Source organism: Podarcis liolepis (assembly GCF_965112155.1).
Source record: "Podarcis liolepis genome assembly, chromosome: 5".
NCBI classification, from domain to species: domain Eukaryota; kingdom Metazoa; phylum Chordata; class Lepidosauria; order Squamata; family Lacertidae; genus Podarcis; species Podarcis liolepis.
In genome coordinates this window covers 39,554,880-39,576,020 of record NC_139556.1, presented here as the reverse complement: position 1 = coordinate 39,576,020, position 21,141 = coordinate 39,554,880, and the positions used below count along the sequence as shown (strand labels likewise).

Sequence of the window (21,141 nt, the reverse complement as noted above, 5' to 3'; positions counted from 1 at the left end):
TGATTTTTTTAAAAAAATCGGTTTCCTTCTAAACTTGCTTTAGGTCTCCCACAGAAAACTAGTCAGTAACCAGAAGAAGGCATCTTAGATGCCCTCCCATAGTCAGTCAGGAGCAAGGGAAGAATAGCATCTCAGTCCTTGCTTCTTTGGCTCTTCCATGGTTAGTTTAGAAATTTGGATGACTTCAAGTAGTGCTAAACCTCAGCTTAATTGACATAAGTGTCTCTGATTCCAACAGCCACAAGATCACCTTTCTCCTAGAACATTATGCTCTGCATCTTGCACTCCTCAAGTGCCCCCTCCACAGCATATGGGAACTCCTGGATTGTACTATAACAACAGCTACTACTGTATTGTCTTTGAATGGGAACATCTCTTTTGATAAATACTTCCTCCACTATCTGCTGCTTCCATTGTAATTTGACAAAGATACATCATATTGCACATTGATGCATTGAAGGCAAAATATGTGATCTCTATAATGTGAAATGGATAAAGGTGCAGTTTTATAGAGTTCTATTTTAAAGTGTTGCTATGGATATTTAATATAATATACAGCAGTTGTGTTGATGGAAAGTTTCTCCCTACGTCAGAGAGAGCCAGTGAATAGCTGTAATGCTCCAGCCCACTAGTGCTTTCAAGCCTCCTTTCCTTCATCCTTTCTGTGAATTATTTTAAAGCAACACTAGATGGAGTCTTAAGTAGGTAAGAGGTCCTGCATGCACTTTGAAAAGCCTGTGCTTTCTAAAGGTTATAATCTTTCTATTACTTGAAAAGAATGAGATTAATAGTACTGTATTATACAAACAGGCAATATCATCACTAAATAAGCAGCCCTGAATTTTCATAATTACATTGGCAGGTTTTACTAATCAACTGTACAGAGAATACTGCAAAAGGATTCACTAGAATTCGTCGTCTTCTTTGTAAAAAAAAACAGTTTTGACCAACAAAAAGCTCACAGAATGAAACACACTCATCTTTGTTTTAGATGCTGTGATAGATAGTGGCTGTCCTAAAGCTTTAAAGTGAGTAGCATTATGATAATATTTATCCATTTATTCTTAAATGGTTTATTAACCACATTCCATGCATACCTACTCAGAAGTAATCCCTGTAGAGTTCAATTGAGCACACCCAGGTAGGGATGGACCTGTCAACTTTGGGTTTTCTTGGCTTCTCATTTTTTGAATCTTCAGTTGTCTGTATTTTCACATCACTGTGTTTTTAAAAAATAAACTCGTGAAAATTCACTAGCAAATTTCTTCCAATATACACAGTTTTATGCAATTTTGCGTAATGTACACTTTTTAAAAAGCCCCCCTCCATATAATGCTTTTCTACGTGTTATTTTCTCTAACATATGCATTTACATGCACACTTTAGCCTAGTATATGCATTTATGTATACATTATTTGGCTGGAGAACTGCATTGCAAAATTTGGAGAAGTGTGAATTTCAAAAGATGGCTGTGTTTGCATTTGTGCATGAATTTCTGAATTTCTCCCCCAAACTCTACTCCTAGGTAAGCATATACGATTACAGCCTTAGTGGTATAGGTTTCTGCTCTGAAGGAGCAGTAAGAGCTAGAATGAGGAGGACCGTTTTTTTCCTTTTGATTCAAGCTAACTTTGACCATCTTTGAATCTTTTCCCAAATAAAAACTGCTAATACCTTCTGATTTGACTCTCTTACCACACAACTATAAGCATTTTCTACTGAAATCATACAGTCACTTTCATGGTAAGATATTATTAAGCGCACATAGGCTTGCAACTTTAGATGCTCCAAGTGAGGAGGCAGAGCATAGCCATTGCTGCCAGTAGCCATAGCCTTATCCTCCATGAATTCATCCAATCCTCTTACAACCATCCAGGTTCATTGATCCAGCACATGGGCATAGCCAAGAGGGGGGCAGTAAAAATACATGAAAATACATAGCAAACTGAGGTTCTGCCCCTCCACAAGTGGCCTGCCGCCCCAAAAATCCTGGCTACGCTCATGATTCAGCAGCAGAGGAATCTACATCTATAGGCCATGCTTCCTTGATGACTCAAAAGAGGAAAAATACTCGTATAAAATCTCAAAACAATACATGAATAGCAAACTCTGTCTGCATTTATCACCTTAAAAAAACAAAAATAATTTGGCTGAAGTCTTAGATTCTGAATTAAGGTGGGCACAGAATCCACCTGTTCTGTAACATTGGTTTCAATTTTTCACCTTGGCCAGCTCTTCCAAAAGATTTTGTTTTTCTATGGCTGCACATGGAATTTCAGGGGGGGGGGAGTTTGCCACTTTGACTTTCAAATACATCATTTTTCCTAGCATAGTTGTGTTGCTGGCAGATGGCCACTTTCAGATCTGTCAGGATCCACAGATATGAGCTCATAAGGAAAGATGGGTTTGAAGAGACTAAAATAAGTCTGCATCACTCAGATGGCCAATTGCAGATTGAAGTTGCTGCTACAACTGTTTGCATAAGCTTGGCATCTGGCCAACCTGTGGACGGACAAAGAATTCATGAACTGTGATGCATCAGCGAAAATGCACTGAAAGTGTTAGCAAATGAAAGCCTCATTTATTCTTCCATCAGCAAGGCTTAGGAAGCAAATTTCCTTTAACCAAAAGGTTCTTTTTAACAACAAAGAGCTTCAATCTGCTTGCAATGAAAATGCCATTAAATCGCTCCCTGCTTCCCATAGCAGTGGGAAGTCCAGGGGAAACATGACAAAGGATTTGGTTCTTTGACTGTGAGAGCTCTGCAGACTTGCAGTGTCTTCATAATATTTGCTCAGGACCGCAATACTTCAAGGACTGTCTCTAACCATATGAACCTACCCAGACTCTGAGGCTCTTCTTCACATGCCTCCTTCTCCATGAGAAGTCTGGAGGATGGCAACATGAGAACAGGCTTTTTCCTTCGCAGTGACTCCCTACTTGTGGAATTATCTCCCCAGGGAGGTTCAGCTGACACATTCAGCTGATACACCTTTAGGCAACAGGCAAAAACGTTCCTCTTTAACCCGGCCTTTGGCTGATTGACATCCAATGCCCTTTTGAATATGTTGTGGAAGGGGGAAAGGGTTAATGGTTTGTTTTTGTTCTTATTTTGTGTTTTTTATATTGTGATTTTATGTTGTGAACAGCCCTGAGATTTATGAGTACAGTGGTACCTCGGGTTACATACGCTTCAGGTTACAGACTCCGCTAACCCAGAAATAGTGCTTCAGGTTAAGAACTTTGCTTCAGGATGAGAACAGAAATTGTGCTCCGGCGGCGCGGCAGCAGCAGGAGGCCCCATTAGCTAAAGTGGTGCTTCAGGTTAAGAACAGTTTCAGGTTAAGTACGGACCTCCGGAACAAATTAAGTACTTAACCCGAGGTACTACTGTATAGGACAGCATACAAATTTAATTAATAATAATAAAAATACAAATATACAAGCAGAGCACTCTGGGAGAAAGACTCCTAAAGACCGATGGTGCAACCACTTAACCTGCATTTGACTCCCAAAAGCAACAGCTGCACCCCAGAGATGCATCAGTTTTAGCCAGCTCCAGCTAAAACAAAGCAGTCAGAGCTCTTCACACAGACATAGCTCTGCAGGTATATTGCCTGTTCAGAAACACATCTCCATTCATTAACAGCTCTTGAGAAAACATCAACCGATTACCTCCAACTACCAGCAAAGGGTTAGAGTTAGAGTATTTAGTTCAGCCAACCAGCAGCCAAGTACCTCTTTAAATAAGATTTGAAGGAACTTTGGGCCAAACTCAGCAAAATATCAGCGCAAAATAACTTCTCCCCAACACAAAAGCTGATCAAGACTGAGACCCCCTTAGCATGAGTCACAAGGGAACTTCAACCTTTTTGCCCTGCTATTTCCTGATTTGGATGACTCCACCCCTCCATGCCAGCAATTTGCAGGGTGGTGGGTGAGAGAAAAGTCAAATTTTCTTCATCAGGAGGTGTTGGCCCAATGCATAGTGCTGGTAATGGTAACCCATTTTTGATCAGGATCATAATGTTGCTTAGGGGTGTCATCATGACTTACATTTGCAAAATACACCAGCAATCTGGAAATGCTCTTTGAAGTTCTTTTTTGCTAACACGCAGGATTCCCCCCCCCCCAACAACAATGAGTGAGAAAGACTCAGCAGATAAACGGCACAAAATCAAATGGCCGAAATTTCATTCAGCATTGCTTTGGGGTATGCCAAAAGCATTTTGGGGGGTTTTCAGGCTATTTATATTCAGTCTCACCTTTGGGACATGCAACCCTGGGCCACATGATGAGAACGCCCCTGAGCTTTGAAGGCCTCCTGCAATAGACTGACTTTCCCCTCCACTATGGCGGCAGCCTTAATAGTTTTCCTTAGTTTGCATCAAGCTTTGAGTTTAGATCAGGGGTATCTAAGCTGTGGCAACTCCCCATCGTCCCTAACTATTTTGCCATAATGGCTGCAGCTGATAGGAATTGGAGGCCAACAACATCTGGAAGGTCACAAGTTAACCACCTCTGGTTTAGATCAGTGTAATGTGTAAGTTTTAAACATAGAATTGAATACAATAACAGTGATTACCCAAACCTCACTGCTGGTTGTGAAGGGGCCCCCATAACAGTTCGAGCTTCAGGTTCCCAAAAATGTAGGTCTGCCACTGGTTGCTGTAAATCAGACCAGCAGTTTCGTGATTGTACCAAGAAGCACCGCTGACATTTTGGTAGCAGAAGTGTGGTATTAAAGCACAACCCCCATGATGTCACAGATCATCCCCACACCAACACAAAAAAGTTATACCGCAGTGCTCTTGCACACAAATCTTGAGGCTCTTGCACACAAAAATTGAGGTTTTGCTGTTTGAAATTTGAGAGGCAAGCTGAGAGGAAAGAGTGGGGTAACAACCAATTGATTACACTGTCTGATCCCCCTATGTAGATTGTATGTGTAAAATTCAGCCTGATTGCACAATAGTCATGTCATCTGGAGGCAACCATTGTCTTTACTTTTGGTGTACATGCAACAGCTGTTTTGCACAGGGGTTATGTTGGCAGAGCGTGTATAAACCTGCTCCTACCCTGCCCCATTTTTTTGGCCACTTCCGGGTTGCGACAATGCAAATGTGCACAGTTGCACATATATTGGACAAGAGTAAAACCATTGTGGCTTGTACTCGTACTGTCTTTCTTCATGCATCCAACCTAGAGGGCAAACTGATGAATTTGTAGAGGTCAGCCGTCTCAATAAGAGGAGCAACAGTGAACACCAGCTAGCCCTTGTGCCAGTGAAAGGGCGAGTGCTGAGTGTTTATTATTAGCTCCTACTGTGCAAGTTCAGGAGCCACGGTACTTTCCAGGGCTGAGCATCTCAGTCATCTCAAAACCACTTTCCCTCAAAAGGCTGTAGTGCACACTCATCTGATGCCCTTGCGCACCGTTATTTTTAAAAATGCTCATGAAGTCATTTGCCTGAGTGCTGACAACTTTGCGATCGAGTTTCAGTTCTTTGCAATTTGAAACATTCAGCAGATAAACACTGGAGAATGCCATCTCTTCTGCTTGGAACAGAAGGCACTGACAGAACTTCAGCCATCTCTTGTGACTGACAGGATGAACATACAGTCAATACACTGTATAGCTAACGCTGCCCTTGCCATTGCTGCCTAATGTTTCTTTACTAAAATTACATGTAGCAATTATTTATCATTCTTATTTATTTAGTAAACTTATTAATGCCCCCTTAAAAAGGTAATTTGCAGCAACTTAAAACAATCAATAAATAACACATACATTAAAACCAGCACAAAACAAAACAGGGTGGGAGAAACCTAAAGCTCTTTTATATTTTTAAGGGCAGGACTAGAAGATCCCACTTACTGTAGGAGGCCACAGGTAATTAAAAGCCAAAGGCCTGGTGGAAAAGAAATGTTTTTCGCTGGAGCCTAAATATATGTAATGATGGCACTAGGTGAGGCTTCCTGGGGAAAGCATTCCACAAGCGGGGAGCCACCACTGAAAAGGCACGCTCTTCTGTTGCCACCCTCCAGATCTCCCATCGAAGGGTTACACAGAGAAGGGCCTCATATGCAGGGGCGAAGGAAGGCATTGTGATACCCGGGGCGAGTGTTGTTACGTAAGGCGCATGTGTGGCGTTGCTACGTATGACGCATGCACCGTACGTAATGACGCCACACATGTGCTGTATAGCCACTGACACCGCTCCAGCGTGTCGGGATCCTCTGCTTGTGGCTGCAGCTGTGAACAGAGGATCCTCCGTGGCTGTAGTGACGACAGAGGGATCCCAGCACCATCTGTATAGCCCTGGAGTGGTGCCGGCGGCAAACCAGTATACAGCGCATGTGCAGCGTCGCTATGTACAGTGCATGCGTGCGACACCGCACCTGCACTGTACTTATCAGTTTGCCGCCAGCGCTGGGATCCTCTGCTCACGGCTGCAGTGGCGCGATGGCTGCTTGCGCTGCCGCGAGCCCCCGTGGGGTGACTTTTTGTCACCCCTGTAGACATGGAACCCGGGGTGCACCACCACCCCGCCTCCCGTTGTGACGCCACTGCTCATATGATGACTGCAGGGTCCAGATTGGTTCATATGGCGAGAGGTATTGGGGTCCTGAGTGTTATAGGTCAAAACCAGCACTTTGAATTTCCATTTCAACCATTCAAGACAATGATGAAAATGTTATCTCCCTGCTCTTTCTTTCTTCTTTTAATGGCTCCTAGGGCATTTCCAGACTGTCACTATTTGGGGATGGGATTCAATCCCATCCCAGCAAATTCAAGCCACGCAATTAAATCTGCTTGTTTTTTAAAAACCTCTCTTCCCCTATAGATAGCACTCTTTGTAACAGGGAAAGTGATGGGAAAATGCACTTTGACACAATGTCATCTAACCTCCCTGCAAAAAAATCAGAATGAATACTCATTAAACTGGTTGTCTGGAATCAACCACAGGCATGAAGATTTGAGGTCTTGTGGTATTTCCAACTGCCAGGGAGTGCCAGGGCTCTGAGGAGTGAGTGGAAGAGGTACTGGAGTCAGCAGTGGAGGAAGGGGGGTGCGGTAGGTGCAGGCCACCCTGGGTGTCACCACTGGGGGGGGGACGACTAAATGCCGGGTGGTACTCACTGCAGGGCCTGCAGTGCGCCTGAGCCACATGTTTCCGCCCTGCCCAAACAGTCCGCCTGCTGCCTCCCCACTCCAGCTATAGGGCAGCTGAGTGGGAGGAGGCAGGCAGACTCCAGAGGCCCCTATGGGTGGGGCACCCCTGGCACCCAAGTGGCTTCCTCCACCGCTGATTGGAGTCAGAGGTTGATCTAAGGGAATGGAGTAGCGCTTTATTGGGGTTTGTGCCTCCCATGAGGCAGGAGCCAGAGCTGGAGAATGGATCTGAGCAGTCGGAGATGGGGAAGGAGGTACAGGATGTAGGACGGAAGCTGAAGCTGGAGGAAGGACAGGATGTGCCAGGAGCTGAGGGAGAGACAGTGCTTGAAGGGAGGGGGCTGGCAGAATCCCCTCTACCACCACCCCACTGTCCCCCAGGACCGGGGAGGGGGGGCAGGCTGAAGAGGCAAGCACAGCGACAACTTCTGTGTAAGAGCTACCTAGCCACCAGAAAAATGTTTGTGTGTGTTTAGTGCACCTTGGGAGCTCCTGCAAGTTCATGCTTTGTCAATAAAGAAAACTACCAGCCACTTGGCCTGGATGTGACCACCTCTAGGAAGAATTCTCTGCTGTTCTGCCTGTTTTGTATGGGTTGTTGTTGTTGTTGTTTGGTAGCCACAGAATTCGGCATTGTTCACAAAAGTCATCTTCCTAAGAATTCTGTCTTTATTTAGAAGTTTCTAGTCCTTATCGATGCAAAAGTATCATTTAAACTTAAGAATGCGGGCACTGTAATGTAAGGGGAACACTTGCTTCACTCCTGCCATGACTGTGTGTCTGGGTAGGCCAGTCAAGCAAGGGACTCTCTGGTAGACAGCCCCTACACTTCCCTTATGTTCCCTCTAACCCCATGCAGAAGTGAAACCTGGGGGTGCAAGGCAAATATTTATGAGGGGAAGTACAGAGAGCACTGAGCTTACTTGTCTCTCACCAGAACCCAAAGTAGCTTGCTTTTCTCTGATGAATCTCAATTATATGCACCTGCATCAGGAAGACTAAGCTTGCAAAGGGGGAAATAACCCTCTGAGTCTGGCAGAAATGCACACAAGGACCCTAACAGCCAATTTTAATAGTTTTAAGAATAAGAATATCTTTATTGTCATTGCTCCCTTCGGGGACAACGAAATTACTTGACTGCTCCATAAAAACACTAATTAAACAATACAATATAATACAGCAAGGGAGATTAGATGACTTTCAAAGTCCGGGCTTCCCATTCAGGGCCGAGATCGCTCTGGAGAAGAAGCTGTTCTTAAGACGACTCGTTCTTGTCTTCATTGACCTGTATCTCCGTCCCGACGGCAAGAGCTCGAAGAGACAGTGACCAGGATGCGATGGATCTTTTACTATGTCCAGTGCCTTCCTATGGCACCTTGTGGCATAAATCTGCTCTAAGGTCTGGATAAGACTTCAAAAGACAAGAGGCCCAAGGGGAGGCAAGCAAGCTCCACAAAGTGGGAGAGGGTGCTCAGGGGTGATTGTGTCAACAGCCCGAGCCATTCGGATGTCCCAGAGGCCATCTAGGGCTTCAACAGGATCACCAGTCATATCAGCTGGAGAACCCCCCAGGTTGGGAGATGGTATATTTTCCCCTTCCCTGATCGATGGAACCCATTTTGTATTTAGTCTATTGAAAGGATACACGAGTTCTCTGCTTGTAAGTGATGGCGGGCTAGAGAGCCTTGGCAATCTTAAAGAGACAGGCTGGCTTGGGCAGGCCTGTATTATGAACACTGTCTAGTGAAGCCATTGAGAGGGCTGAACAAGATTTCTAAGGATCAAGGGTGCCTCTTCACTGTGTTGCATAGCCTCTTGTACTTCCCAGTTCTTTATAAATACATTATACAGAATACATTATGCAAAATGGTAGAAGATGCAACACAAATGAGAAAAATTATGCTAATTTGAAGAGTCTTTACAGATTATTTGCTTTTTCTTGGCACAAAACTTGGGTTATGTTGATGGATTTTAATTTCTTTCTTTTTAGCTCAGAATACATAGCATAGCTCATCAGTTTATGATATTTCCAGCTTGATCCTCAGTGCTGAAGAATGAACACACTCCCTTCTTCACCTACCCTCAGTTGCTGATACCAGTGGGTGACTCTGTTACTTCCGATTGCTCTCAGTTTCTCATTTTCCCCAATATTAAGTTCAGTTTTCCACACCAGTTGGTAATTTATTCAGCATTTTAGTGCAAATTTCTCCCAATATACATGTGTCTAAGTGCAGTTTTGCCTAAAAAACACATTTTTGCAAATGTTTGCATATTGGTTTGCCTCACCTTTAAATGCAAATGGAACTGAATTTCTCTCCCCATCCCTATTTCTGTGCCGCCAAGAAGAGGAAGTTGCTAGCTTTCTGTTCTTATTCGCCATCACCACAACAGATGCTGAGAGTGTGGTTCTGAATTGTACCAGCTGAGCAGGGTCCACAGTCTGGGTCTATAAAGTTCTTTTCAGGATTCTGTCCTTTTCTTGATTCTCTACCGAAACCTTCTTCTTAATGGCCCGAGAGCCAAACTAGATGTGATATTAATTACACAAATGCAATTTTTATCAGCTTCAGCTGTTGCAACAACTGTGACCATTCCTGGGCCAGCCTAGCTAGACCACAGTAATCCAGTCACTGGTAACTTCAGGGTTGGATTACTGCAATGCAATCTATATGGGACATTTCTTGTGACTGGTCTGGAAACTGCAGTTAGTGCAGAATGCTGCAGGATGATTGCCAAGGCCGGCCCACCCTTGAGACAAGGTGAGGTGACTGCTTTAGGCGGCAGGGTTCTCCAGAGCAGTAGATCCTGATGTCAGTCTCTCTCCCCGCCCCCATTGTTGCTGATGTAGATCTTCCCTCAGCCCATATTCCCCAGGGAGGGGAGCATCATTTTGGGGTCTGCCTCAGCCGCCAAAATGTATTGGGCTGGCCCTGATGATTACTGACTGGAGTGAGATCCTATCAGCATATTACACCTCTGCTCAAAGGTCTGAGCTAGCTGCCAGTTTGTTACCAAGCCAAATTTAAGGTTTCCTATTAATATATAATGCCCTCAACAGCTTGGAACCAGTTTACTTGAAAAACTGCCTTGCTCCACACATGCCTAATGACCCTGGACTTATCCTACCCTGATGGCACTACTGAGCTCATGGGCTTGTGTTATAATGTGGAAATGGTAGCAAGATTTTAACAACGCTTTCAAATTAAAAGAAACTCCCTCCTAGTAGGGCAAAAGTCAGAACTTGAGAGCCAGACCTGTGCTTTCTGAAAGGAATAATGGTGCACATGGAAAGTGTTAAATGAGTTGGAAGAGCACAAAGAAACAGTTAAGTTAGAATAAGAGAGAGGAAAAAAGAGATTGTGTTTTCTCTTTGGCATCTACTGGAGGAAGTGATGATGGGTGTGACTTTTTGCAGTTTGGTAAAAAGCTTAGTGAAGGAGAAATTATGGAATGTTCTTTAAGGAGGGGACTTTGTAAAGTAAAAGCTATAAATATATGGAAAATAAGCTTAAAAGTTGCAGCCGGTTTGGGAGGGTTTTGTGTGTGTATGCATTCTTGGAAATATCTGCTTATGGAAGATTCAAAAGAAGCAATAAGTGTTGTGGAGGAAATAGAACCCTAAAGAAATGTAAGCTATTATTAGTCAGAGCTGCCCAGAAATGCATGTGCTAAAAATGAAAACACAGGAAAATGAATAGAGGTCTATTTGCTGTTTTATGCTCTTCTTCGAAGAGCTGTATACCATGCAATTAAAATATTGATCTATGAGTCTTCTAGGAGGGTTGGGCGAGGCCTTCTAGGTAGCCAGGTATACTGTACAGTTGGTGCAAATGCCCAATATTAATCCATTGATGGGGTCCCATATTATAACATTCAATACCATCCTGCCCTGTGCAGCTTGTTTTTCTAGGAACAAAATACAAAGCTATGAGGTTTGATTATTAGTCTCTGAAGAAAGTTGTACTGAGCTTACCCATGCACTCCAATGGTCCCTATTTATTACCATGAAAAGTATTGTTATGAGTTGCGGGGAGGTAGGCTGTGTGTATGAGCTCCCTTCTAATCCCTGGATCCAGTAGGGGTTCAATTCCTATAATAGCCAGGCTAGCTTCCTGGTGAGATAATGGCCTTCTAAGTATGGACCATTAAGGTAACAAAGGAAGTACCTCTCTGTGGGGTACTTAGAAAGTGTCAGGCAGAGCTCTTTCTCAGCCTTATATGGAAATGCCAGGAATTGAAAGTGGGACCTTCTGGCTGTGAAGGATGTGCCCTGCTACTGAATTGTGCCCTTTCCCTTTCTCATCTCACTGTCATCACTCTGAACCAGGGGTCAGCAACCTTTTTCAGCAGGGGGCCGGTCCACTGTCCCTCAGACCTTGTGGGGGGCCAGACTATATTTTGGGGAGGGGGGAATGAACGAATTCCTATGCCCCACAAATAAGCCAGAGATGCATTTTAAATAAAAGGGCACATTCTACTCATGTAAAAACACACTGATTCCTGGACCATCCGCTGGCTGGATTTAGAAGGCGATTGGGCCGGATCTGGCCCCCGGGCCTTAGTTTGCCGACCCATGCACCCTGAACCTTTCTTTAACGCTTTCTGTTTCAACTGCCTCAGATTGCCATGTCTGATCGTGCTTGTGAGTTACAGTAAATATCCAGAATTCGGTGACTTTTACTGCCAAACATTTCACTGGCAATTCTTAAATTGATAGAAAAGCCAGCAGAAAATATCAGACATGTTTGTGTCATGGAGCTCAGTTTTGGTATTTACTTGCTGTATTGTTTTTAACACTCAATTGGGAGCCGCCCAGAGTGGCTGGGGAAACTCAGCCAGATGGGTGGGGTATAAATAAATTATTATTATTATTATTAGTAGTAGTATTAGTATTATTGTTGTTGTTGTTGTTGTTGTTCATGGCACAGTAAATGCCAATTCATAGTCAATGAGGGAAATGTGAATAATTTTTGGACATTTATTGTAGCCACTTAGTCAGCCTCGATCTTCACTCGAGCAAATATATATAGGAAACTTCACACCCTCTAGATGTTGTTGAACTACAGTTCCCACCACCCCTGATGGGAGTTGTAGTTCAGGAACACCTGGAGGGCCAAAGGATCCCCATGCTTGCACTATAGTGTTCCATAGAGTTCTGACATTGACCTCTGAAATTATTCAGAATTACTGGTAAATGTCAACATTCACCACACAGTACTATAAGGAAACACGGGCCAAGGCTGACACACCACTCAGCAGTTTAACTCAGTTAACACTGCACCAGGCCATGGGATAATTTTAGAAAGCTACAACCAGATGGTTTAAAGAAGCATGTTGTGTCACACATGCCAGAGCAAGGCAAAAATCTCACAGTCGCCACTCTGACATCTGTGCAATGTTGTGATACATTTCTCTTAATAGGTTATGTCATTTGGATTTTTATTTTTTAAAAAATGTGCATTTTATAGCTTAGCTTTGCATAAAAGGTAATTTTTGGCTGCTTAAGGATTATCCACAATCTTTCTTGGAATGTGGAAAAATGTAGCCTCTCTGAGAAGCCTGTCTCAGCCTAATAAGGCAGAGTTCTCTACTGGTAACATAGTCTGAATACCTTCTCTATGAAATAATTCAGATCATAGGGAGAACCTCCATCAACGTGGCACAGTAGCTAGATCAGCTTTCCACCTATAAAGAACAAGATCGCCTCTGAATAATTAGTCATTCCAAGCTACACACAACTGTTTTCTTATATGGCTTCTGCTGCAGCAAGAACCACCACATAAGAAATAATATTCCCAAAATCCTCTGACATAACGCTTTGCATTTTCCCAGTGGAGAATTGAAGCAGTCATTCTACTAAGGCAGGGGTGGCCATCTCTCAAGAGACTGCGATCTACTTTCAGAATTATAAACTGGCAGTGATCTACCCCTGTTTTTGGGGGGGGTTCAGCTAAAGTTTCTGAGCTTTTTTTAGGGAGGAGTAGAGCCCCATTTTTTTAGAGGTTAAAAATAAGCTTTTGGGGGGATTCTTTTTGGGGAATAAGGGGTAAAGTCACTTACAAAAAGATCGCTATGGATCAAAACAGCAGCACAGAGAAAGCTCTGTCTTCCAGAGATCATACAACAATGGAGGGTGGGGTGAGGGTGCAGGGCAGGAGTCAGTTTTAGCAATGCTAAGGAAAGGGAGCCAGAGATCTACCAAAATCTCATGGGGATCTACCAGTAGATCGCGATCGACCTGTTGGACATCCCTGTGCAAAGGAAACAATCAATTCATTGCCAGGAGAAGTAGAAACATGGGTTAATCAGCCACAGGATCCTTTCTCTGAGTGTGACATAACAGATGCTCCAGAGCAAGCTTGTATCATGTCAAGCCAATAGACCCTGTCAATAATAATAATAATAATAATAATAATAATAATAATAATAATAATAATAATAATAATAATTTATTATATATACCCTGCCCATCTGGCTGAGTTTCCCTAGCCACTCTGTCAATCTTTTCTATTTTTCATTTAATAATTACATTTCAGGATATTTATGGAATCTTAGGGTGATGTTCAACGTCCATCAGGAAAATGAGGAAGGTGACAGTTTTTGGTGATTCCTTTTGCCCCGTTGCAGACTCCCCCATGAAATCTGAAATCTGCTCCAGAGATTATTAGGATATGTACACATTAGCCTTTCAAGCTGCATTTGCACACTGTTGTTCACATCAGAAAGAAAGTGAGGAAGTTTCCACCCAATGCGCATGATGTTTTGGTTCCCCCTCCCCACCACAAACTCTTCGTGAAGCTGTTATCTGTGCGTGTGTTCTCATTTGCCCATGTATGGTGGCTGTTAGTTATGCCCACATTACTGCTTATCTGCATCCAGTTTTCTGGTCGGACTGAAGTTGGTTTGAGAGGGAAAAAATGCATCAAACAGCAATACAGGATGACTATGGATTGCGGCTAACATGTGACTGTAGTTTCAAAAACTAGCACTGGATGTGGAGGTGGCATTAGTGTGAACACCCTCTGAGTAAAAAGCCATTGGCTGAGATCTAGTGATCCCATGGTACATACAGGAATCTCATACTATAACAGAGGAGGGGTGCTATAGTTTATGGACCCAGTCCAGCTAAAGTTGCATTTTGATCCATGGGATGTGTGACCTCATATGGAGATGTTGAATGCTTATTTTCTTTCACCAAGAGCCAAGTACAGCTAAAGTGCAATCGTTGATTTAGCTGGAGGGAGCTGAACCAGCTCCACAATAATTTATGAGATTTCTTATTTTAGACCTGCTGCTTTGTTTCTTGATACATTTACAAGTTTCACAGTAGGCATTTCAATGTAATTCAGAGGCAGGCAAAAAGCAGCGGAAAGGGGATGAATAACATTTTATGATACAACTATCAGTAGGATTTATTTGGGCAGGGACAGTCGGTTTTCTTGGGAAAGGTCATAAATCAACACTTAATCCTAAAACCATTCAGCAGCTTTTGTAAGGATCGGACATACTGAAGCAAATCTCTACTTGTGACAAGATTTTTGTTAAATGGCCAAATTTATCCCAATATTTTATTTTATTACTTTTGGAAAGCAAACAAAACATGTCTCTCCCATATCAGTCTCTACAGCCACAACGGGCACTGTAACTCTCCAATGGTTTGACTTCACCCCTGAAGGCACATTCTTCAATGGTCTCCCAAGATAGATAGATGAGACCCAATTTTTTTTGGAAATGTGACATACTTGCAGTTTTGTTTTGCTTCGGAAGCCATGAGCAGAATGCTCCTCTGTTCCCTTCTCTGTTCGCTGCTTGCAAGTTGCTCTGCTCTGCTCTGTTTAGGCTACAGATGTTGGCAAGCTGCCTGCCTGAGCTGCAGCATGCTCAAGCCAAACAATGCCGCTCCTCCTTCCAGCAGATCCTCCAAGTCTCCCTATTTTCCAGGGAGGTCCCTGATTTAGAGGAGCCATCCCAGTTTCTGATTTGATCCTGGAATGTCCCACTTTTCCTTAGGATGTCTCTATTTTCATTGGAGAAATGTTGGAGGGTATGGAGTTATCTAACCCCTCCCTGTATAGGGAAGTTTTAAAATGTTTTATTATGTTTTTATATATGTTAGAAGCTGTCCAGAGTGGCTGGGGCAACCCAGTAGGATGTGTGGGGTATAAATAGAAAAATTATCATTATGGAATGGGACGTCCCTATTTTCAACGGAGAAATGTTGGCGGGTATGTTCCAGTAATTGGTCTTGGCCTGGGATGTGTGGCCTGCCCAGGAAGTCATTAGACCATTGTTGACATCTTTGTAACAGGCAAGTGTCGCTAAGAATAGAACTCCTCACATGTTTTTTAAACAAGGAAGCTCAAATATCTAGAGACTGGAAACAATTCAAACTGAGGCTGTCACCCGATGAAAGTAGATTTCAAATTCATTGCTCACATGCTTTTGAATGGATTAAATCTGTACGGTTTTGCTGTCACAGAAACCTATGAGAGAAAGGGAAAGGTGAAACTTGCATTTGTGACTGAAGATACATTGGGCTGGACTTTTCAACAGGTTGGCTCAGTTTAAAGTGAACCATAAAGTGATGTACTGATAAAGCTTGCGTCACTTTTGAGTTACGTTTCTGGTTTTAATTTTGGTTCAACACACATAAGGTTATGCTCTGCAGCTGAAGGGTCAAAACTAGATGTGATGCTGCATGTGTCATTAGAAACTTCATAGTATTTTTTTTAAATGATAATAGGCACCTCAAGAGAGAAGCTGCCTTTAGCCCTTTAAAAAGTTGCAGGGCTGATCCAAAGATGCAACACTGTATATAGATTATTTCCAAGCATAGCAAAAGCCAGTTAATTTGCATTGCAAATTCTCTTTTCTTTACTTAGATGTCACAGTAGAGACTCTTCAAAGCATTTGCCTGCATCTTTTGGATGCCACACATTTTACTTCCATATCAAACAGAAGAAATCAAATCACAAGCAAAAATGCAAAAGAATATTTAAAAATAAGAGGCAGAATGACTTCGGCTGGCATTTGACTGTCACTTAAATTATGAAGCATGTTTATCATTGCAGGCTGGTTGAAAGAAGCAACTGACACCAGCAACAAAATCACCGCTTTATTATTTCCTCCTTTCCCACCCCCACCGGCTGCTTCCCAAAAATGAATGGCACTGAAGTGGATTAGCACTTATGCAGATAGAATTGTCAATGTCTCCTTGTTGAAAGTTTAAAATATTGGCAGACAGTGATATGTTACATTAGTAAGATGAGGCCAGGAACATTACAAAGGGCACTTTTGTGTCATCCCTGGGATTAGCGAGAATGTACAGCTCAGGTGCAGACTGAGAAGTTACTACTCCACTCCACTCCAGGCGGGGCCCCCTATAGTCACCTGGCCCTTTGCCACCTGGCTAGGAGGAGGGGGTGAGTTGCGGTACGGCCAGGCAGTTTGTGTACCAGACACCACCATCCGACCATACCAGGCACAAAATGTACCATCTTTCCCACTGTTATCCAGTGGTGGGGAACCTAATGCTCTGAGGGCTGGATGTGGCCCTCCAAACCTCTCTTTCGTGGTCCTCATAACTCTCCCCAAGTCACACCCCTCACTTGTCCTGCTTAACACCCTTGAGCTTTTTTGGCTGGCTGAAATGTGTCCTTGATATGGGAGTCAACTCCTAGGGGTCGAGGTCCCTTCAGCCTCCCCAATGAAATATTTGAGGCGGCTGCCTCCCCCACAAAGTTGACGGGCATTGCCGTTCAAATGGTATGTGTGCACCATGTCATGTGATTGACTATGCAGGGTGGGGCTTACATGGCGCTCCCCCAATTATTCTTTTTCAGGAAGTTTTTAATGTTTGATGTTACGTTATGCTTTTGTTTGTGTTGGAAGCTGCCCAGAGTGGCTGGGGCAACCTAGTCAAATGGGCAGGATATAAATTTAAAAAATATTTTTAAAATTATTAGTATTCAAGTTGGGACCCCTGGTCCTTGAACTCTGCTCATGCCTCTTGCTTTCCTGGGTGGAAGTTAGAGAGGGATGATTGAGGGTATAGAGAAGCTAACTTACAGTATGTTGTTGTTCTTTAGTCATTTAGTCATTTAGTCGTGTCCGACCATGGACCAGAGCACGCCAGGCACTCCCGTCTTCCACTGCCTCCCGCAGTTTGGTCAAACTCATGTTCGTAGCTTCGAGAACACTATCCAACCATCTCGTTCTCTGTCGTCCCCTTCTCCTTGTGCCCTCCATCTTTCCCAACATCAGGGTCTTTTCCAGGGAGTCTTCTCTTCTCATGAGGTGGCCAAAGTATTGGAGCCTCAGCTTCAGGATCTGTCCTTCCAGTGAGCACTCAGGGCTGATTTCCTTCAGAATGGATAGGTTTGATCTTCTTGCAGTCCATGGGACTCTCAAGAGTCTCTTCCAGCACCATAATTCAAAAGCATCAATTCTTCGGCGATCAGCCTTCTTTATGGTCCAGCTCTCGCTTTCATACATAACTACTGGGAAACCATGGAAACTTACAGTATATAAAGGTATAATTTATATTCATTGCTCCACCCACTGCTGGCAATTGACCCTTGGACGAAAACAGGAAAATTTATTCATTGCCACCCCCTGCCCTGACCCATACCAGGCGCAAAGGGTGGCTTACTGAGATGAGGGACAGGGCTTGTGCCCATAGGATGGCAAAGAGAGGCAAGCAGGGCAGAAGGAGAGAAAGAACAAAACTGTCCTGGTAAGCATCATCAGGTCTTGGGGAAAGAATGATATGCTTTGATATGGTTTTTTCACAGGGCGCTGGCTTCAAATTATTGATACATTTTGTATAGCCAACCACCCAGCTATATTTGCATTTTACTGTATTTGATTCCTTTGCTATGGCTTGTGGCTGACGCAAATAAATATTTTTATCTTCTTCTTATGATTGATATATGTAAACTGCTCTTTAATGGCTAAATAGCAGGGTAAAATGCTTTAAATAAATGCATATGTAAACAACATCCTATGTATCAGTTCCTCCCTCAATATTCATCTACCAGAAGCCACTCCACCAAGCTACAGCAGAATGAGAGATGGTTCTGTTGGGTCTGCCTATTGGCTGGGCTGAGAGACTGGCAGGTTTTGGCTCCTCCTCTTCTTGAATTCCTATTAGCAAAAAATCTGTAATGGAGAACTAATGCCTGAGTTTGCTTTTTCCTCATCCTTCCCAGTGTCCTTCCCTTTTCTGTCATGTATTTTATATTGTGAGCCTGAGAGCAGGGATTGTCTTATTGTTTATATTTCTAAGCTCCTCTATAAGAGGCTTTTTGTCTGCTGAAGAGCCGGGTAAAGATACCTCCACAAAAAACAAGAACATAAAGAAGTTATAAGCATCAGGGATAAATTTGAGGTATCGCTCTCCAGGGAAAGCATTTGATGGTTACTGTATTATTTAAGACCATTTGTGTTGCGTGTCTCTGCTGAATTGATCCGCCAATATGTCTCTTTTCCATGCTAAAAATAAATGTGCCATTCTAAGATGTGCCATTCTCCGCATGGACCATGGCAGCATTTTGAATATCAATACAGTGAGGGGAAACTAGAGTCTACTACATGATTGCTCTGACTTTTCAAGTACAACCGCATGTGCACACTGAGTAGTCTGCAGCCACTGTGCATTCCTCCTTACACTCTCTGCTTGTTTCCCTGTGATTGTGCACCATTCTGCTACTTTTAAACGCCTCCTTTTCTTAGACTGTACAGTACAACTGCATCTTACACACATTTAACATATGCGGTCGAAGGCCGGCTGGTTGAAATTCTGCAAGGTAGATGCAAGACAGGCAGAAAGTTTAAAAGCTCCTTTTGCACTGAGTTTTCCTGGCATGGTAAGAACTTTCAAGCTCTCCCCCTTGCTTGGGTGGGCAAGGCCTGTTCAGTGCACTGGTTCTGAAAGGCTAGAGATGCTTGCAGGGACTCAGATAGCCCCACAAGATGCAGTGAGAACATCCCAGCCTCCAAGGCTGGCTAAATAGCTTAAAAGCTCTTTTTGCGCTCGGCCTGTTTGGGTCTGATCTGGTATATGGCAACTTCCTACATACCTATGTAAAGCAATTGCTATTTTGATATTTTATTGTAATCTGCCTGGGTTTTTAAAAATCTCAGTTATGACAGAAGACAACAGATTGTTTTAGGCGCTGCTACAGGTCGTTTTCTTGAGCACCAGCTCATGAACTTGCTTCCCTCTTTTTCCTTCCATGGAATTTTCCCTTTGATGGAAAAAGCGATTTAATCATTCAGTTTTGACTTAAACAACAACAAAAAATGTGCTGGCATTCTGTCAGGCAAATGCCTCATTCGGATGGCAGGCATCCAGCAACTTCATTTGGAAAGGAGCCTTCTGCATTCATAATTCATAAAAAGGTTGGCATGCGTCCCATTAAAATAACAGAGGAAGAGAAAATATCCTTGCATTCAGAAACACTCTTCCCCAGCTTTTCGGAATTATTTATACAAAGGGATGTCATTTCCTAAATTAAAATACATAACAACAATGTGTATATATAGCTATGTAGAGGAGTAGAGATTAACAAACCTTTTTAAAAATGTGCCGGAGAACTGTTTGTGACGGTCACACATTATTCATAATGCTTAATTATCACTGAAAGTTAAGGAGGAAAAGGCAAACCCTCTTTTTTGCGTGTTTACAAAGAAATGCCCCACGCAGGGCCATTAGGCAGAGTGAGGTGGATGAGGGGCAGCAGTGAGAAAAGCCTTCCTTGGAGGTTTTTAAGCAGAGGTTGGATGGCAACCTGTTGTGAGTGCTTTAGCTGAGATTACTGCATTGCAGTGGGTTGGGCTAATGACCCTGGGGTCCCTTCCAACTCTACAATTCTATGATTCTGTGTTAGGGGAGAGCTGTTAAGGCCACACGACTTACACCCTTTCGCCTGCTGCACTGAACTGTGATGTCTCATTCCCAGAAGTTGGACTCAGCTGACATTGTGATCAGATGTTATGGACTGGTTGGTCGCAGAGGAATGGTGGGAGGAACCAGTTGGGGAACCCCTAAGGGAAGAAGGCTCAGAGCCCAGGGATTGGTGGTGGACCAATGATGGGTGGCCAGAGGGAGAAGACTAGGAAGAGGAGGTTTCGGAAGCTGAGGAGGGAACAGGGCTTAGTGAGCTTAGAGGGTCTGTGGTGAAGAAATGTCCAAATCAAGCGGGAGGCCCAGAGGCAGACATGGGTCTAACTGGGGAAAGAGGCAATCTTTCCCAACTGGGGAAAGATATCTCCCCCTCTTGCTTTGATAAGTTCTCCTCCCCTGTGGCCTCCCAAAACTAGGAGAGGCATGAAAAGGGCAGAGGAGAATTTAGCTTCCCACAGAGTTTGATTGCTTGGGGGAAACCCTGGAGAGGAGGGGACTTAGGCAGCTGTGAGGCAGCAGGGACCTTCAGTCCCATGCTTCATGGGGACAAGACGAACCAGAGATGAGTTGCTTTGCCCATTAGGCCTGACACTCTTTGTGCAGATCCTGTTTTTACTAATAATTAACTCCAACTTGCTTGGTGTGACTTACTGCTGGCTTACTCCTGTCATCAGATTCTGTATGCGAAATATGAGGTGCCAACTTGTTTTACGCAACAGAATGGGCTGGCCCCGGTGCATTTGTCCATTTGCCAGGTCTGATCATATAGCAGTAGGGCGTTTGTTAGCAACAGTTGAGCACCTTGCAGGAAATAGCCTTTGCTTTAAGCAAACTTCTAGGGTGGGTGGGTGGATGAATAGATAGATACTAAAGACATTATGCAGTCCCCGGCCAGTGTCACAGAGGCAAGATCAGGATCAAATGAGAAAAATGGTTCTGATGAAACACAGGCAATAAAAGATTTAATTGGCACGAGCATTTATTTTGCTGCTAGTATATGGATTGAGAAACCGATTATCTCTGCATCGGAAAATCCCACGTATAAAGCAGACCAAAAG

At 43.5% G+C, this 21,141-nt stretch overlaps 2 protein-coding genes across 2 annotated transcripts in view; one reads left to right on the top strand and one right to left on the bottom strand.

The window, feature by feature from the left end:
* HECTD2 (HECT domain E3 ubiquitin protein ligase 2) overlaps positions 1 to 15,244 on the bottom strand; it is a 61,739-nt gene extending 46,495 nt beyond the window's left edge. The window contains exon 1 of the mRNA XM_083503061.1: positions 14,919 to 15,244. The gene's annotated coding sequence lies outside the window, so the exon portion shown is untranslated. The remainder of the gene's footprint in view (positions 1 to 14,918) is intronic.
* Positions 1 to 21,141, top strand: part of ANKRD1 (ankyrin repeat domain 1) — a 190,615-nt gene that overhangs the window by 73,949 nt on the left and 95,525 nt on the right. The window lies entirely within an intron of this gene.